The sequence below is a fragment of the Pleurodeles waltl genome, chromosome 1_2 (genome assembly GCF_031143425.1).
Source record: "Pleurodeles waltl isolate 20211129_DDA chromosome 1_2, aPleWal1.hap1.20221129, whole genome shotgun sequence".
Classification (NCBI taxonomy): Eukaryota; Metazoa; Chordata; class Amphibia; order Caudata; family Salamandridae; genus Pleurodeles; species Pleurodeles waltl.
Genome location: NC_090437.1, coordinates 1264860280 through 1264873882, shown reverse-complemented (window position 1 = coordinate 1264873882; position 13603 = coordinate 1264860280). Strand labels below are relative to the sequence as shown.

Sequence of the window (13603 nt, the reverse complement as noted above, 5' to 3'; positions counted from 1 at the left end):
ACCTTTAGAAAGGGACACAGTAACATTCTAAAAGTTACTTTTCCTAAGTATGTTTTGAAGATGTAACTTCACTATTAATTTGGACTTTTAATAAATATTAAAAAGAGTGGTTTCATTATTTTCGAAGCTGATCCCAAGCTTGAGATAGCAAAATTAATACAATTAAACTATTTGTAGGTGATCCAGAATGTTCTAATGTGAAAATAGCTTTGGTGGCCTTGTCCCTGTAGGGGCATAGTAACATTATGTTTCCACATGTCCAGTTTTAAATATTATGCACTCTACCCTTTGGGTTACAAGGTCTACACAGGAGTGAAATTAATATTTAAAAAGAAGGCTTTTCCCCTGTCCATATACCATGGCCTTATAAGAGGGTTAAATAAGCCAGTCACTGATTTGTCAATGTGTACATGTAAGGGTCACAGCACATACACTGTGCTCTGTCACCATGTGCAGAGCCTACAGACCAGCAACAAAATTCAACAAAAAATGGGGGTGACACACAAGATGGGGAATTTTCTTACACATGATTCTTATGTGCAATTTGGTACCTGTGAAAAATTCACTGTTCCAATTCTGAGCACTTCAAGTGCACTAATTAATGCCCATTCACTCATTTATTACAGTTGTATGTCAGAACAACACAGGCATTTACCACGCCTGCATTAACAATGCGTCCCAAACCACAAATGCGTTTCTTCAACGCATTCCTTTACATTTCAAGTCATTACAACGACTTGCCTTGGGTAAAGCACTGGACTTTGGAATAGTATAATTTACTATTCCAACTCCAGTCTGTGCCACAGTAGGGAAAGTGATGGACTTAAAGTCCAATATCAGTCCAACAATGCTTTCCCTAAGGAAGTCGTTGTAATGACTTGCATGGTTAAGGAATGGGTTCTAAAGATGCATTCATGGTTCGGGCTGCGTTGTAAATGCACAGCATGGTTCGAGCAGCGTTGTTAGTGCTGTTTCCAATTTATCTTTATAATCCAAGGCCAAATTCTATGTTATCACCACAATATAGTTACATTTACAGGAAAGGACTGTTTGCAAATTCACAGATTGTATGTTACAATGACTTTACACCGGAAAGCAACTCCAGTAATAGTCATGAGACAACTTAAGTTTGATTTTATCTCACTATGCTCATGAGTCATGTTCTCTCCTCACCATCAAAAATGCTAATTAATACCATATTATTCTCTGCACACATGCATATATACTCTACATATCACTATCCATAAAGAACTTTGGCAAACACACCATATATAACAGATGCAAGAGGTAACACATAGGGCCTCATTAGTGGGGGTTGGACCGCCGCCAATGCGGCAGTCCGTCCGCCACATTACTGAAGCTGGAGGAGACGGGGTGCGGGAGGCCCTAGTGGGGCCTCTGCACTGCCCATGCACTTGGCATAGGCAGTGCAGGGGCACCCCTGGCAAGCCCCATTGCAATGTTCACTGTCTGCTTTGCAGACAGTGAACACTGTGACGGATGCTGGAGCCCCCTACGCACTACAGCATTGCAGCCGGCTCTATTACAAGCGGGAGGCAATGCTGTAGGCCGTTTCCCGCTGACCCAGCGGGAAACTCGTAATGGACCCGGCGGGGAGGCAACCTCACTATGGCAACCTACCCGTCGGGACTTCGGTGGACAGACTTTTCCTTTCGCCGAAGTCATAACAAGGCACATAGGCGGTCATTCTGACCCTGGCGGTCAAAGACCGCCAGGGCGGAGGACCGCGGGAGCACCGCCGACAGGCCGGCGGTGCTCCAATGGGGATTCCGACCGCGGCGGTAAAGCCGCGGTCGGACCGGCAACACTGGCGGGCTCCCGCCAGTGTACCGCCGCCCCATTGAATCCTCCAAGGCGGCGCAGCTTGCTACGCCGCCGAGGGGATTCCGACCCCCCCTACCGCCATCCAGATCCCGGCGGTCCGCCCGCCGGGAACCGGATGGCGGTAGGGGGGGTCGCGGGGCCCCTGGGGGCCCCTGCAGTGCCCATGCCACTGGCATGGGCATTGCAGGGGCCCCCGTAAGAGGGCCCCTAAATGTATTTCACTGTCTGCTGCGCCGACAGTGAAATACGCGACGGGTGCAACTGCACCCGTCGCACAGCTTCCACTCCGCCGGCTCGATTCCGAGCCGGCTTCATCGTGGAAGCCTCTTTCCCGCTGGGCTGGCGGGCGGCCTGAAGGCGACCGCCCGCCAGCCCAGCGGGAAAGTCAGAATTACCGCCGCGGTCTTTCGACCGCGGAACGGTAACCTGACGGCGGGACTTTGGCGGGCGGCCTCCGCCGCCCGCCAAGGTCAGAATGAGGGCCATAGTGCCTGATTATGGATAGGCAGATAATTATCACATCTAATAAAAATCGGCATTGAGGATTTCAGAATGTATTGGATGTGATAATTATCACCCATTGCATGCAGATTTTCATGCTTCTCACAGAAAAAAAGACACATGTCCTGACAAACACTGGGCCTTTTTACCTTGTTAAATTCTGGTGGGTATGACCTGCCAAACTAAATGATCTTTATCACACATGGTGTGATGAACATTTCACAACCTGTAATTCAATACCTGTGCAAATACATATTTGCGAAGGGATAATAATTTAACAGTCCACTTGGAGTCAGACCTTTAGTGTCATAGGGAGATCTCTGAATAAAACGGCAAACGGTTCCTACGAAATTAAACAGGTAACTTTTAGCTGTCTTTGCTTTCTTCCCCTTGACAATTCACTTTCATTAGCTGATTTGGTGTTCATGGGTGCATGTTTATTTCCCTGTTGAAATTAAAAAAAACAGGAATCTCTATAAAGACAGCATATAGATTCAAATGTATCTCCAGTTCTGAAGGTAACTTACAGTAAACTGCTTAATTTTGCTTAACTACTAATTCCTAAGTGCCCACTGTTGTGTTTGTTTTCACACTATACATTACACATTCATTCTAGATACCTGCAGCCAGATACTGTATTTCAGAAGAAGGGGAAATAGCCCAAAATATTAAAAGAGGGTGTCATGTAGAATTATGTTGTGTGTGATTGAGTATCACAAGGAATAATATGCATTTAGACAATTAAAATAAAGATACTGCATAACATCTATGAGTCCATACTATTATGATGCAACTCCTCAGTGGCTTGCAATATTCCTAGAAGGTATATCAGAGGGTACTTCATATCATGTATTAATAATTGCATATTTATCTGTGCTGGGAAGGCTCAAAGGAGTGACTCTTGTGGCCCGCATAGAATAGAACTTCCTGAGTCTGTTTTTAATTACCCCCTTTATTTGAAATATATTGGCTTCTCATCAGTCATGCCCAGTGAGATCACTCTCAGGACTTTTGGCAGCAATTAAGTTTAATTATCTTAACGCTGGGACTATCACTTTCTCTATTTTTAGACTCTAGGTTGCTGTTGAACTGCAGTATTAATTGCCATTCTTTCTTGATAATTTACAAGAACTGAAAGCCTGCAAGAGGTAGTTTAGAAGCTGTACTTTAATGTATGAAAGTATGCATCTTCCTGATAATTATATCTAACAACACACTTGCAGTGCTGGCTCACATGTTCTAAGTGCACCGTGGCTTTCGTACTTTTGTAAAAACAGCATTGTGACATGCTTTAAATACTTTGCATGCTGTAGGTTGACATCATATTTATCGATTTAAAGGTAGTACTACCAGCTTCATAATTTATCACACAGAAGCAGGCTATCCTTCTAACAGCAAAATAACATAAATTGAAATATTAACTAAAACCTGCGCATTGCAAAACCTGTGCTGAATTTGTGCCGATGCTTTCCAGTGTTTGACACCGGCACCTATTTGTAGATAGCAGTATGTATTAATGAGAGTCTATCATATGGTGGCGCTGTGTGTCCGTAAATAATCATATAAACATAAGGTTTCCAGGTCAACCCTACTGTTTTACGTGACATTTTCGTAGTGGCAGCTGCATTAGACCCGTCTCAAATTGTGTAGGCCCTGACACATTTTTTTCACATTTAGCACTATGTAAAAAGCTAGCAAAGAATGCAATAATCATTATGGCAACTATGCACAAAACTAAGAATTCTGGTGTACAACAACTATTCTCTGGAGGTTTCCTTTATAGGTCGAGAACGCAAGTGCTTTGACCTGTTGTAAGTATTGTGGGCTTTTAACCACGGCCATCACTTTCACTTGTTTGTGGGCTTGCTTTTTTAAAATCCCTTGATGTTATTGGTAATTGCTTTACATTTGTCCCGCCTTTGGGCGGTTTTTTTACCGCTTTGCAGACTGACCCTGTTACATGGATAATTGTATGATTGCTGATATACTTCAGTGTGGGTGAACTATTTTTTTCTTTGGTCTCTCTCCTTCGTGCTCCACGGCAGCCATGGCCCTCACAGTGTGAACAGTGCTAACAGAGCAGACTCAATTGGCAGTATTGCAGCGCTGGTCACATTGTTCACACTTTTACCTAATCAGAGTAATTTCTTTTGGCTCTCCTCTTTGCGCTTCATAGCTTTCCCAAACACACTTATAATTAATTGATAAATGCTTTACTAAAAAACACAGAAATCCTCAACGCACCTCTACCAGCACAGCCGGAGGTACTACAATATTCACTGCACTCAGGAAAAGTCACCCTATAATGCTATGCTAGCATTCGTTTTCAAAATGTTTTTGTCCATGGCGGCCATATGACAATGGGACCACCACCAAAACGTTCAGTACAACACACTCTTTATTTTTAGGTCATCTTTGAGTCCCCACAGTAGGTTAGTGGAGCCCAAAATTAAAACCACTCCCACCATTAAGTCCCTGTTAAACCTCTCTTATGTCTGGAACTTTTGTTTTACAGGTTGAAGTAGTTTGTGTTTTAAGGGCATTAGTATTGCAGTAGGCCTGCTAGGGCTGGAAATGTGTAAGGCATTACGTCTTCAAGGGGCTAAATCTATGGTTGCATTGCATTACTTTCTGTCATTCTATTTTCATGTGGTTATGCCCTCCAGGGGCTAATGATATGGTTACATGATGAAGTTTCTTACAAATGATATTATTATTGTGGTGTCCTCTAGGGGATGTTCTGAGCATTATGGTCAGCATACTACAGTATTTGCTGCACTTGGTCGTCCCATAAAGCTTTGCAGGGCATTCTTTTACAAAACATTTTCCTCATAACGCACCTCTGGTGGACCTTAGACAATGAGACCACCTTCAAAACGTTCACCACAACCGGCTCTGTCTGTCTAGATCATCTCTGGATCCCCATACTAGGTTAGTGTGGACCCCAAAATAATAACCCCTCCCTCCATTCAGTGTCTTTTTAACTTCTGTCATGGTTGGAGTTGAGTGTAGTTTGTGTTTTAAGGGTCTTGTTTGCAATATCATTGCAGTAGGCCTGCTAGCACTGAAAATGCCTGTGCTTTCTAGGGGCTAAATATATGGTTACACTGATACATTCAGTCATTTTCTTCTCATTTGGGAATGCCTTCTAGGAGCTAACTATATTGTAACATGACCATGTTTCTTACAAATGCTGTTTTCATTGTGGTATCCTCTAGGGGCTGTTCTTGGCATTATAGTCTAATGCCAGACATTTATTTCTGATAGAGGTTTTTATTGGGTTTATATGATAATTGTGTATGTTTTATTAATCTTTCCTTATTGCAGTTATGACCATGATTCTGGCCAACGTAACATCCTTATTAAACTCTGACAGTTTGAACACTCATGATATGTTTGGGTGACCCTTCTAGTTTGTTTCTCTCCTTACTCCTCCGTGGCTGTCTTGTTTTGGGAATTGTGTTAGCCAGCCAGCAACTCTGATGGTGGGGTGGCAAAACTGGTATTCTATTGGAATTAGCATGGCTGATTTAAATACGGATGCAAAATGGTAACATTTAGATTTTTGGCTGCAGATAGTGGAAGAAGGTAAATGGAAGTGATTTACTTACATGCAGGGTCACTGGAATTATGAGGGAGGAAAAGACCAAATTATCAGGCAGTGTTGACCAATTTATGAGGCAGGTAAAATCCAGTTATGACTCTACAGCGCCCATAGCTCTAACCTAAGCATATGCGAGACCCAATGCATTGCAAATGCTTGTTGCCCTTCCAAACACGTGAATACTGCAGTTACTCACTGTAAAATAGCACTAACATGGTGGTTGCTCCCATTTCAGTAGGTAGCAATTTGATTTTCAGTGAAAGATCAACATCAGTTATACATGTTTGCTTGTAATCTCACTTTGTAGGAAAGTCATCCTTTTTGTTGAGATCCCCTCCATTTTCTGACTGATATTGGTGGTTACAGACTTTGTAAGTGCCCTTGAATCTCCTAACCAGCCCCCCCAAGGGCAGTGATCTGTCCTTTAAAGGTATATGCTGATTGGTGTGATTCTAATTGGCCAAGACAGCCTACCTGTAATTCCCTAGTACATGGTAGGGCATGTAGGTTTGAGACCCCAGTGTACTTAATGTACTTAAGTGTGCACTGCTGTGGTGTCTGGGGTCATTATAAAGCCAGACCTATCTTACAGGCTGGTTTGAAAATAAAAATATGTCCAAAATTAACTTTGTAATTAAAAGTACTCCCAAAGTCCAAAACAACCTTTTTATCACATATAAGCCACCCCTAAGGTCTGGCTTATGTGTGGCAGTGGTAGGGCGCCTTGTTATGAAAAGCAGGGACATTGCAAAGTATGTTTTATTTGCCCTGGTGGGGAAAAACAGCCAAAGTAGTTTTTCCCCATTGTAGTGCTGCTAGCCCAATAGGCTAACATGGGAAGGCTTTATTAAAATTTAATAAAGTTCAACTTTTGATTGGAGTTAGCTAGCAACATGATTCAAAGTATCAATGTAACAGTTAAATATATCCATCAACTTGCCAACGTCGGATTGAGTATTACTATTACAGGAAAGTAATTTTAGAATTTACTATCCTGAAGTCACCCACAGCAGCCTTGAAACAGCCTCTTGTGATTGGTCATTTGTTTTACAGCCTGAGCCAAGCTGTTCCCTGAGTAGGTGTGAAGAGGCCTGGGGCTGAAACAATACAGTAATTTAGTTGGAATAGATCTGTGCCCCCAGAGAAGTAAGAAGAGGAAGGGGGCTGGGGAGATAAACTGAACTTCAAAGGAAGAAGCACAGAAGCCACAGGACCCAGGCCAGCCCCTACTTCCTTGATCCCCAGCTAGCTAGACCCCCCCCCATCTCTATTCAATTAGGAGAGGGGCTGGTTGGGGAGTATAGGGAAAAGTTAGCCACACCTATGGGTTGGGTTAGTGTAGGAAAGTAACCTCTTTCTAGCTTGATTACCCCCACTTTTCAGCCTGTTTGTCAATGTGTTTCACTGTGTTCTCTGGGATCCTGCTAATCAGGACCCCAGTGACTGTGCTTTCTCCTCTAAATTTGGTTGCTGGTAACTTTTCATCCCACAATTGGCATACTGGTGCCCCCATGTAAGCCCCTAGTATATGGTACCAAGGTACCCAGGGCATTGGGGTTCCAGGTGATCCCTATGTGCTGGCAGCAGTTATTCTGCCACCCGTAGAGAGCCCATGCAAAGGGTTCTACATGCCTGCCATTGCAGTCTGCATGAACCGGGTGCATGCACCCATGTTTACTACAGGTCACTGCACTAAGTCACTATAAGTCGCCCTTATGGTAGACCATCGCGGTCCAGAGGGCAGGGTTCAGGTACCTGTGTGTGAGGGCACCCTTGCACTAGCAGAGGTGCCCCCACGAACTCCAGATCCATTTTCCTGGAATTTATGAGTGTGGGGATGCCATTTTATGCATATACTGGACATAGGTCACTACCTCTGTCCAGCTACATAATGGTAACTCCGATCCTAGGCATGTTTGGTATCAAGATTTGGCTGTATGATTCCATGCACTCTGGGGGCTCCTTAGAGGACCCTTAGTATTGCTCCTACACCCTTCTTAGGTTTTCCAGGCAGCCTAAGCTGCTGCCACCTCACAGACAGGTTTATGCCCTCCTGTTGCTTGAGCAGCTGGAGCCCAGGAAGGCAGAACAAAGGATTTCCTTTGGGAGAGGGGTGTTACACCCTCTCCCCTTGGAAATAGATGTTACTGGGCTTGGGAGGGGTAGCCTCCCCAAGTCACTGGTAAGCTTTGAAGGGCACATTTGGTTCCTTCTATGCATAAACCAGTCTACAACAGTTTAGGGACCTCCAGTACCTGCTTTGGCACGAAACTGGACAATGGAAAGGGGAATGACCACTCCCCTGTCCATCACCATCCCAGGAGTGGTGCCCAGAGCTCCTCCAGAGGGTCCCTGGGTTTTGCCGTCTTGAATCCAAGGTTGACAGGGAACTCTGGGAGCATCTGAGTGAGCAGGTTAGGCAGGTGACATCACAGCCCCCTCCTGATAGGTGGTCATCCAGCTAGGTGACCAGTCCCCCTTTCAGGGCTATTTAGGTTCTCTCTTTTGGGTGGTTCCTCAGAATTGGCTTGCTAGATTCCAGCAGCATTCCTCTGCAACTTCCACTTCGACTTCTGACCAAAGAAACTGCATCTGGACTCTCCAGGACCGAACAGTCTGCAACAAAGACAGTCAGGTTACCCCCTGTTCAAGCAAGGACCCTCACTCTAGTCAGGGTAAAAGAGAATCACCCTCAGCTAACCCCTGCTTACCCTCTTGGTAGCTTGGCAGAGCAGTAGGCTTATCTTCAGAGTGCTAGGTGTAAAGTATTTGTACCAACACACACAGTAAATTAATGAAAACACTACAAAATGACACAACACTAGTTTAGAAAAATAGAAAATATTTATCTAAACAAAACAAGACCAAAACGGCAAAAATCCACAATACACAAGTCAAACTATGAATTTAAAAGCAAAAAGAGTATTTATGTAGTTTAAAACACACACTAACATTGTTAGCTTGAAAATGTACCCTGGTTGAGTCAAAAATAACCCTGCATGGGCGAGTGTGCGTCAAAAAGGGCTTGCGATGCGTCAATTCCACTCACGAGCGGGACCCTGCGTCATTTCTCCTTTCATTGGGTCAGGGCGTGTGATTCCTTCTTTTCGCAGGAGAGCGATGCGTCGATCCGGTCAGCACTTTCGGGTCCTGGCAGACCTTGCGTTGTTTTTTACACGCCCAGCGGTGCTTGCGTTGGAAATCCAGTCGCACTATGATCCGAAAACCACGTACCACGGGTTGTGATCTCCCAGCCTCCATCAGCGATGCTGCGCGTCGTTTCTCCAGCTCCATGCGTTGATTCTTCGGTCGCATTTCCGGCGAGTGTTGATTTTCAGTGGCGAAGCCCGTGGCGTGTCGTTTCTTCAGCCGCAGATCAGTCGCGTTGATCTTTTCCCCGCACGGCGCTCTGTGCGTGGATTTCCTTCTCTTAGGCTGCCAGCTTCTCCTTTCAGGGTCCCAGGAACTGGATGGGCACCACAGGGCACAGTAGGAGTCTCTCCAGAGACTCCAGGTGCTGGCAGAGAGAAGTCTTTGCTGTCCATGAGACTTCAAACAACAGGAGGCAAGCTCTAGATCAAGACCTTGGAGATTTCTTCTCAAGATGGAAGGCACACAAAGTCCAGTCTTTGCCCCTCTTACTCTAGCAGAAGCAGCAACTGCAGGATAGCTCCACAAAGCACAGTCACAGGCAGGGCAGCTCTTCTTCCTCAGCTCTTCAGCTCTTCTCCAGGCAGAGGTTCCTCTTGTTTCCAGAAGTATTCTAAAGTGTGTGGTTTTGGGTGCCCTTCTTATACCCATTTTCTCCTTTGAAGTAGGCCTACTTTTGAAAGTAAAATCCTACCTTGCCCAAGCCAGGCCCCAGACACTCTCCAGGGGGTTGGAGACTGCATTGTGTGAGGGCAGGCACAGCCCTTTCAATTGTGAGTGACCACTCCCCCCCTTCCTTCTAGTACAGATGGCTCATCAGGATATGCAAGCTACACCCCAGCTCCCTTTGTGTCACTGTCTAGTGTGAGGTGCAAGCAGCCCAACTATCAAACTGACCCAGACAAGGAATCCACAAACAGGCAGAGTCACAGAAATAGTATAATCAAGAAAATGCTCACTTTCTAAAAGTGGTATTTTCAAACACACAATCTCAAAATCAACTTTACTAAAAGTTGTATTTTTAAATTGTGATCTCAGAGTCCCCAAACTCCACATGTCCATCCGCTCCCAAAGGGAATCTACACTTTAATCAGATTTAAAGGTAGCCCCCATGTTAACCTAGAGGGACATGCCTTGCAACAGTGAAAAACGAATGTAGCAATATTTCACTGTCAGGACATATAAAACACATTACTATAAGTCCTACTTTAACCGTACACTGCACCCTGTCCTTGGGGCTACCTAGGGCCTACCTTAGGGGTGCCTTACATGTAAGAAAAGGGAAGGTTTAGGCCTGGCAATTGTGTACACTTGCCAAGTTGAATTTACAGTTAAAACTGCACACACAGACACTGCAGTGGTACGTCAGAGACCTGATTACAGGGATACTTATGTGGGTGGCACAACCAGTGCTGCAAGCCCACTAGTAGCATTTGATTTACAGTGCACTGTACTAGGGACTTATTACTAAATCAAATATGCCAGTCATGGAGGAACCAATTACATGCACATTTTGTATAGGAGCACATGCACTTTACCACTGGTTAGCAGTGGTAAAGTGTCCAGAGAAACAAAAACAGCAAAAACAGAGTCCAGCACACATCAACAACCTGGGAAACAGAGGCAAAAAGTTAAGAGAGACCACACCAATGATGAAAAATCGAACACCCATCATATTTTATTTCACAGCATGGCCTAAGCAAACTGCAAAAAGCAAGAAAGTGGTGTAAAGAATGTTTGAATTAATCTCAGCCACTGATGAGCCCAGCGGGCTGCTTTTCGGTCCATCATTTTCCACACACTATGCCAACCCAGTACGGAGTCCAGCCATATACAAATCATTCTTCGTCCTGTTTCAATGTGATCAGTCCAGCCAAAAATACCTGCAGAAAAGAATCAAAAATTGTGAAGCAACTGCTAAAAGCAACAAAGTGATGTAAAGAATGTTTGAATTCATCTCAGCCACTGATGAGCCCAGGGGGCTTCTTTTCGGTGCCTCATTTTTTACACACTATGCCACCCTTGACAGAGGCCAGCCCTGGTCCTGTTTCAATGTGATCAGTCCAGCTTAAAATGCCTGCCAATGTCCCTCCTAATGGAAGCACAGGCAACCCAGACTGATTGTCTAGCCACAGAATAAAATTGAATTAATCATCGTTGTTGTGACTTACAGAATACTAACAAGATACCATTTCTTGAACGATCGTTTCTGATTTGTAGTGAAAAATCTTGAAAATAGGATGAATGCAGGCATTTTAAAAACATATTGCTCTACGGCAAAACGCTGTTACGCAGTGGGGTGATTAATTGCAAATTGTTACAAACTAATTAATAGTACTGATGTTTAACACAACTAAAACCTACATGCATGCCCTTACTATTTCCTATCCTGTTTCGTTTGCAGCAAGGCGAACATGGACTAGATCATGCGGAGTCAAGGCACTCAACACAGTAAATATATATACAAAATAATCAGCAAAGAGCAGTAATACTTATCGCAAACATACTAGAATGCTAAGATTGTCTACATAGAATATTAATGACAAATGATTATTTTTTTAGTCTTAATCGTGTCTACTTACAAGGGCAAACTTCACCTAAAACTATTTTTTCAAAAACATGAGGAGATGGGGTCCAGATATACGAAGCCATTTAGCACTTGCAAACTCTTCCGTTTGCTAAATCACAGGGTTTGCGACCACTAAATTGCTTTTTAGTATATTCTAAACCTATTTTGTGATTCAGTAAGTGGTTACCGATTCAGTGCTTACAGAATCACGAAATGGCTTTAGAAATACATACTCAATTTAGAGATGGCATGGTTTTGGCTTCCCTTCCAAGTAGTGGTTTGGAGTGGTATTTATGAATGGTATGCCACTGAAATTCTTGTTTCAAACTATTAATAGCTCACCAACTCCTCAAAGGAAATGATAACCCATTCCCAAAGAGGAAATAGTTGCCAAGAAAAACACTTAGAATGCACTCACGTCAGGTAAAAGGACCCAGAGGAATAACGAAAATACAGAAAAAAACAAGAAGAAGAAATCAGTAATTTTCAGATCAACCTATCAATGAGAAATTGGAAATATTTGTTTGCAGTATATACAAAGACCTATGAAAAGCTTTGCAACTTGATAAAAGTTGCTACATTCTTTGCTGCTTTTGCTTGAAAACTCACATTTGTGACATTTTATTTCACACATACCCTTATTTAGCACGACGAAATGGCGCTGCAAAAGATGTGTTTTGCAGACAAGAGGGCCATAGGCATAACAAATAGAAACTGGTAAATTGAAACTTGCACACATATTCCTATACGTAGGTGAAAATCTATCGCCTGAGGTGATTCACAAAAATTCATGTCATACTGTGCCCGTTACAGATGTCCAGGTGTGCTACAGCGATCGTCAGGTGAATTTTGAGATTTCCCCAATGCACATTTATATTTTTCCTTCCTTTTTTATTCCTAGATAAGCCCTCTCCCCTGAACTCCATAAAGTTTCCTTCATTTGACCAAATCTCCAAACGTTTCCAATTAAATGTTTGCATAGGAATTTGTAAATGGAACACACTCATTAGGGAAGCAACATTTACCATGATGCTGGAACAACAACATGACTTTACAGTGACTGATGAACAATAATACGTCTTTACAACAAACGTTTATACAATTAGCAGGAACATACCTTTACCACAAATGTAAGTATTTTGCAGGTTAGAATATTATTATTATTATTATTATTATTATTATTATTATTATTATACATATTTGTGTGTTGTGTGTAAGTATATTAGGGAAAAGGTATTTTTTAGGTTTAGGGTGGGTGCATGTGTTTGAGTGGAAATGGATTTTTAGGGTTTAGGGTGGGTATAGGTTTTTGGGCATTAAGGGTATTTTTAGGGTCTAGGGTGGATATGGGTTTTTGGGTGGCAAGGGAATTTTTAGGGTTTAGGGTGGGTTTAGGGTTTATATGTTTTTTTGGGCGACAAGGCTGTTTTTAGGGTTTAGGGTAGGTATGGATTTTGGGTGTCAAGGGTATGTTTAGGGTGGGTATGGGTTTTTGAGTGTCAAGGGAGTTTTAGGGTTTGAAGTGGGTAAACGTTTTTGGGTGGCAAAGGTGTTTTTAGGGTTCAGGGTGGGTATGGATTTTGGGTGGCAAGGGTATTTTAGGGTTTAGGATGGGTATGGGTTTTTTGGGTGGCAATGGTATTTTAGGGTTTAGGATGGGTATGGGATTTTGGGTGGAAGGGAGTTTTTAGGTCTGGCGCCCTCAGGCTGTCCTCCTCAGCCCTACACTCTCCCTCGCTTCAGACCAAATCTACCCACAAAAGGCCTGTTCACATGAGTCCCATTAAAACTCCTCCCTTTTTTGATATGGCGCCACCCTTCGCAGGCCAACATCTGATTTGAATTGCCTCCAGTACTGCCTGTGTGTTGGGGGCTGGTTATTAGTAGAGGTAAGTACACACCTACCACTAGCAATAATACCCCCAAGCCAATGT

General features: G+C 43.5%; 1 protein-coding gene and 1 long non-coding RNA gene across 3 annotated transcripts in view; one reads left to right on the top strand and one right to left on the bottom strand.

The window, feature by feature from the left end:
* Positions 1-13603, top strand: part of CTNNA2 (catenin alpha 2) — a 2570005-nt gene that overhangs the window by 23521 nt on the left and 2532881 nt on the right. The gene's annotated exons all lie outside the window — the stretch shown is intronic.
* LOC138296174 (uncharacterized) overlaps positions 10849-13603 on the bottom strand; it is a 257052-nt gene continuing 254297 nt past the window's right edge. Inside the window, exon 4 of the long non-coding RNA XR_011203781.1 lies at positions 10849-10983. This is a non-coding gene — a long non-coding RNA (uncharacterized lncRNA). The remainder of the gene's footprint in view (positions 10984-13603) is intronic.